Source organism: Lolium rigidum, chromosome 2 (genome assembly GCF_022539505.1).
Source record: "Lolium rigidum isolate FL_2022 chromosome 2, APGP_CSIRO_Lrig_0.1, whole genome shotgun sequence".
Lineage (NCBI taxonomy): Eukaryota > Viridiplantae > Streptophyta > Magnoliopsida > Poales > Poaceae > Lolium > Lolium rigidum.
The window spans coordinates 66,734,421-66,739,960 of record NC_061509.1 but is presented as its reverse complement, the minus strand read 5'-3'; the positions used below and the strand labels follow the sequence as shown (position 1 = coordinate 66,739,960).

General features: G+C 49.8%; 1 pseudogene; it reads right to left on the bottom strand.

The window, feature by feature from the left end:
- Positions 1 to 327: 327 nt before the first annotated feature.
- On the bottom strand, positions 328 to 1,221 carry LOC124689831 (annotated as a pseudogene).
- Positions 1,222 to 5,540: the final 4,319 nt, after the last annotated feature.

Genomic DNA, 5,540 nt, shown 5'->3' with positions numbered 1-5,540 from the left:
GGACAGGAGCAAGTTTAGCTTGCAATTGTTATTTTTCAGATAGACTTAAAATACAAGGCAAACACTCAAATATCTAGATACATATTGATGTAAACTGTATTAGTGATTTATGATTAAATTGTGTTAGCTGTTTTACGAGACGTGCATTGCACGTGCACGCTTACTAGTTGTTTATAAAATCTCAGTCGCCTGTTCCTTATACTGAACGCGATGGCGGAAAGATCATGGAACAATGCAACACTCAGCAATACACAACCACACATGTCACACGAGGCTGTACATCCTGTACTTATTACTCACTGGGCACCTGGGCACGGGGAACGGCGATCACCAACAAGTCAGACCTCGGGCGTGCGGTGATCCCGGCCGCCTCGTCATGTCCAACTCCTCACGGACCATGCCCTCCGGCAGATCCCGGTCGAAGTGGAACAGCAGCGCCGCGAGGGCGAGCTCAATGTGCGCCGGACCGAACGCCATGCCGGGGCACATCCTCTCCGCCGGCGCCGAACGGCACGAACTCGAAGTCCGTCCCCTTGAAGTCCCCGCCGGCGCTGCCACCTTGCTCCTCGAACCTCTCGAGAACGAACTCCTCCGGCGCGTCCCGGTGCGCCGGGTCCCCGCCGATCGCCCACGCGTTGACGAGCACCATCGCGCCCGGGGCACGTCGAACCCGAGCACCTCGCACGGGATGCGGCATTCGCGAGGCACCGGGAGCGGCGCCGCTGGATGCAGCCGGAGTGTCTCCTTGATGACGAGGCGCATGTAGTGCAGGTTTCTCGAGGCTGTCCTCCGTCACCCTGTCGTGGCCGGCGAGCTCTCTGCGGACCTCCTCTTGCGCCCTCCGCATCACCGTCGGGTTACGCATCAGCTCGGCCATCGCCCACTGCAGCATCGTCGACGACGTCTCGCTGCCCGCGACAAACAAGTCCTGCAGCAGAGGCAGAGTAAGTAAACACAATGCCTTCTGAAAATGCGATGTTGGGCTCGATCTGGTTGATTGTAAAGAGAGCTTACGATGATGACGGTTTTGATGTTCAGGGTGGTGAGCGGGTACTGGGAGCCCATCTCCTTCTGGAGCCTCAGGAGCACGTCAAGCAGCGCCCACGGCGACGGGGGAAGCCGCTGGTCGGAGCCAGACCGACGGCGAGAGAATGCCAAGTAGACGAGCGGTAATATGACTAGTAGGAGGAAGACGTAGAACGACGGGAGATGAGCGGCCATGGCCACTGGCTTCGAGCTTGCTTTGCTTAGTGGATGCTTCAAGTGTCGTGTCGTATGAACTGTGATGTGGATCTACGGTCGTGGTGTCGTTTATATATGAGGTGGAAACAGGTCTAACGGTTGACTCGTTCCATTCTTGCATAGCACGTTGAGTTTTCGCGGCTGAATTTCATATTCATCGAGGCGGAAGAGGAGCGACGCCAGGGAGATGGAGCTCGTCGCCAGGGATACCCCGTGGAGGAGAAGGCGCTCCTCTACAGCCCGAGGAGGCCGTACATGTGAGACCTATAAAGCCTTGCGGAGGCTCGTGTTGGCCTGCACCGCCTCTCCCGTCACAGTCTGAAGGCACAGCAAAGAGTCCAGCCCACATAAAGCCGCCCTAGTTTGGTGATTATTTGGAGCCCACGTCGGGACAGAGTAGAGACGCTCGCGGAGATTGGGGAAGGAACGTGAACCACCCAACGCATAATCAAATAGATTTACCAAACTGTAAACATCAACCGAAGCTGGGACAACAGTTACATACAGATTTTTTAAGCTCCGCTGCTCATGACGCTAGAAACAAACCTCCAGCTGCATACAGATTCTTCAAACACCAAGGCGTATATATCATGACATGCATTGCCTATTCCCCCCCCAGGTCTTCCAACTTCCATCCAAGAAACCGGCGTATGCTTCAGCTAAGCCAATACTCACATAGAATCAAACTCAGACCAAAGGTATAACAAAAAGAGAAAATCTCCAGGAAAGAAACCCAACAAGCCGCAAAGCTGATGCCCAATAGCAACAAAAAGCTCCAGCAATCCCATCCTGGGACACTTACACGCCACACAGCAGGCTACATTTACAGCAACAAATACGACAAACGTGGCATACGAAACCTGCTGCTCATTCCTACTACTACTACTACTACTACTACTACTACTACTACTACTTACTCCTGCTTGGAAGATTGTCCTAGGCCGGCATCCAAACAAATCATGCAGTAAAGTGTTTATCTAGCTAGTACAGCTACTAGTCCGTACTTATCTTTTCGAATTCTCTCGGATTCTATATTGAACGACCGGCTTAATTCTCTCTGATTCTATACCACTATTTTTTTTTTAGAAATTAGATGGTATTTATGTCGAGGGGTAACCAAAGATAATCTTCTGAAACGGAATGGGAGTACTAAGTGTGTATTCTATCATCACAATGAGATAATTAAGTACTTACTCTTTTAGTGCCACTTTGTCAGATCTATATGGTCATGCATCTAAGTAGGTTCGGATCTATATCCTCCGACCAATGTAACCAATATCTTTGGAAATTGGCTTCATGGTATTGATCACAAGTTTAGAACACTTATTAGAGTGGGAGCGCTTGATGTTATATCGTCGCTATGGTCATGTAGAAATGATAAAGTTTTTAATAATAAGAATTTTTTCTTTTGCAGGTTACTGCTACTACTACTACTGCTACTCCTACTACTACTACTACTACAGCCAGGCACTTTGATGATCTACCCTAATTATATATCAGCAAACAAAGCATGATCCCGGATCTCTTAAACAGGAGCTGCTTCACTCTTGAAATAGAAAACACACACAGGAGCAAAGCTACAGAGTTCATCCATCTTATCTTAGGCTGCGGCAACAACACTTCTAATGTGCTTGCCCAATTAGGTCGGGTTCAGGGGAAAACAGAGATGTCTCTGGGAGTTCCCCTGCCAGAAATAGCTGATATCATTGTATCTGAATGTAACCCTGCTATTTAATAGAATCTCTTTTCCTCGCAAAAAAAAAAAAAAAAAACTACAGCCAGCCACATTAATGATCTAGCCTAATTATATATCAGCAAAGCAAAGCATGATCCCGGATCTCTTAACACTGCATGCAGGGGTATAAGGTCATCAAGTCCAAAACAGGAGCTGCTTGGCTCGTGAAATAGAGAACACACAGAGGAGCAAATATGTTTGCCCAAAATAATAACAGCTCATGACAGTCAACGGAGCATCTTAGCATGAACAGCAACCATGGTTCCGTGGCCATGGTATCACGGGGCATGCAGACCAGGGAAGGGAGAACCAAAACTCACCCAACCACATGGAGTCGAAGAAGAAGGCCATCGCTCTCGTTTAGTGCTCCTTGTTATCCTGGAGCAAGAACAAGCATATTGGTCAGCAAAGCAACCAATTTGTAAGAAGATACAACCTAAGAGAATACCAGCAGCTTGCTACCCAGATCAAATGCATGCTCACCTTGCCCTCTCTGGCCCGCTGTCCTCAGAAGTCGGCTACATCGATGCGCTTCTGCCAGCCTGCTGCGACCGCCACCATGTGGTCGCGTCCCGTCGGGCCAGAAGTCGCCAACGTCGACTCATCCCTGCCAGTCTCGTGGGTGGCGGCCGATCTGGGTGAAGGAGAAGATTAAGGAGCGGTTGAATGTGAAGCTGGTGGATGCAAGGGCGGCAGAGGAGAGCTGGACCTGTGCCGGATGAAGACGAGCGCGGAAGAGAGGCGGAGGCGAGGGGGCGGGCGCGCTCGCGAAGGGAGGGGAGGGGAGGCACGACTGGGAGAGGCGGCGGCAGGACGGGAGGGACAGTGGATAGGGTTTCACTGGGTTCTCGTATTCTTTTTCCCCGGTGATCTGTTTTCTCCTCTCTCTCAGCAGAGCCAACTGCATAGTGACACGTGGACCAATGGTGGGGACGTGAAACGCCAGAGCCCAACCCTCACGCGCGACGCGGCTATCTATCGTGGAGCGCTCTGGCATAGGCCAAGCACCCACGCACTTGCTTGTTCTCAATGACCAATAATAACGTACAGTAATACTATTTGATTGAAAATTCTTTATTTTATATTAAGATAAACATCTAACTTATGGTCCAGTACAACTTTTATTGCTTGCCATGAGATCTTCAAAGTTAATCCTAGTTTAGATTATTCTTGCATATATTACATTGCAGAGAAGAATGCATCTTGATAGTAAGAAGCTACTCGAGGAGCTATGCCATGTAATATTTGAAAACCATGGTGTTAGAACTATATATATCAAAAAAATATACAAAAAAAATCACCAGATGCAATATCACTCGCCAGTCAGTATGGCTAGTTATAGATTATGTTTACTTTGATGTTTCGTGGTACTCGATCACATCTCGGCACCGTCGCCGCCCAAAAGCTAGCTAGCTGACGCACTCCCGGAGCAACGTGGACACACGCCGGCTCTATTAGAATGCACAGACCGCCCCACGCTCTTTTCATGCGCCACCACACTCCCCTAGAACCCATGTGTCAACACCAGAACGGAGAAACACTAGTTCTCTCACCATTGATCGCATTCCTCTCCCAACACCTTCACAGAAGAGTGGAGGTTGTCGTCGATGTCCACCACCATCAAGCACTGCCCTTTCCAATCTATCTAACACACATGTTCTCGCTTTCTATGGTGCTTTATGGTAGTCACCCGCACCGTCGCCGCCCAAAAGCTAGCTGGTCGACGCCCTCGCCGAGCACCATGGACACGCCCCGACTCTATTTGAATGCACATACAAGCTCGCACTCTTTCCATGCGCCACCACACTCACCTAGCACCCATATGTCCACACCAGAACAGAGAGATACTAGTTCTCTCTCCATTGCTCGCATTCGTCTCTGACACCATCACAAAAGATTGGAGGTTGCCGTCGGTGTCCACCACCGTTTCTCTTCTTGGTACCGTCGAACGCGGCCCTTTCCTATCTATCTAACGCACTGGTCTCGCTTCCTATGGTGGTTTATGGTAGTAGCTCGCATCTCGGCATCGTCGCAGGACACTCCTCTAATCATCGTGGAGCTCTTTCTCAAGATCCCCTCGTACCCACGCATGCACCGTCCCTACCTATCATTGGCTATAGTGGCGCTTTGGGTGAAAGATTGTGGATCAGAGGTGCCACTACCGGACCCGGCACAATGCAGCCCCACTTGCCAGCACGTTACCGTCGAGGTGAGGGATTGACGGTCGCTCAAGGTCTTTGATCCAACGGCAACCCTTCATCTGACCGTTTTGTGAAAGTATGAGACAAGAGTTTGGGCAAAAAGCGAGGAAAAGTTCAGTGTCTGAAAAAATAAGTACAACTGACGAAGGAGGAGCACGGAAATAGAAAGCCCTATAAAGAAATGGATATTATGCAGAAAACTGTTATTGTACACTGTATACATGTATATACACGGAACGCAATGACGGAAACAGATCGCAAAAAAATGCAACACTCAGCAGTACACACTACACAAGTCACACGGGGCTGTACGGCCTGTACTGTACTTACTCACTGGGCACCGGGGCACGGGGAACGGCGAC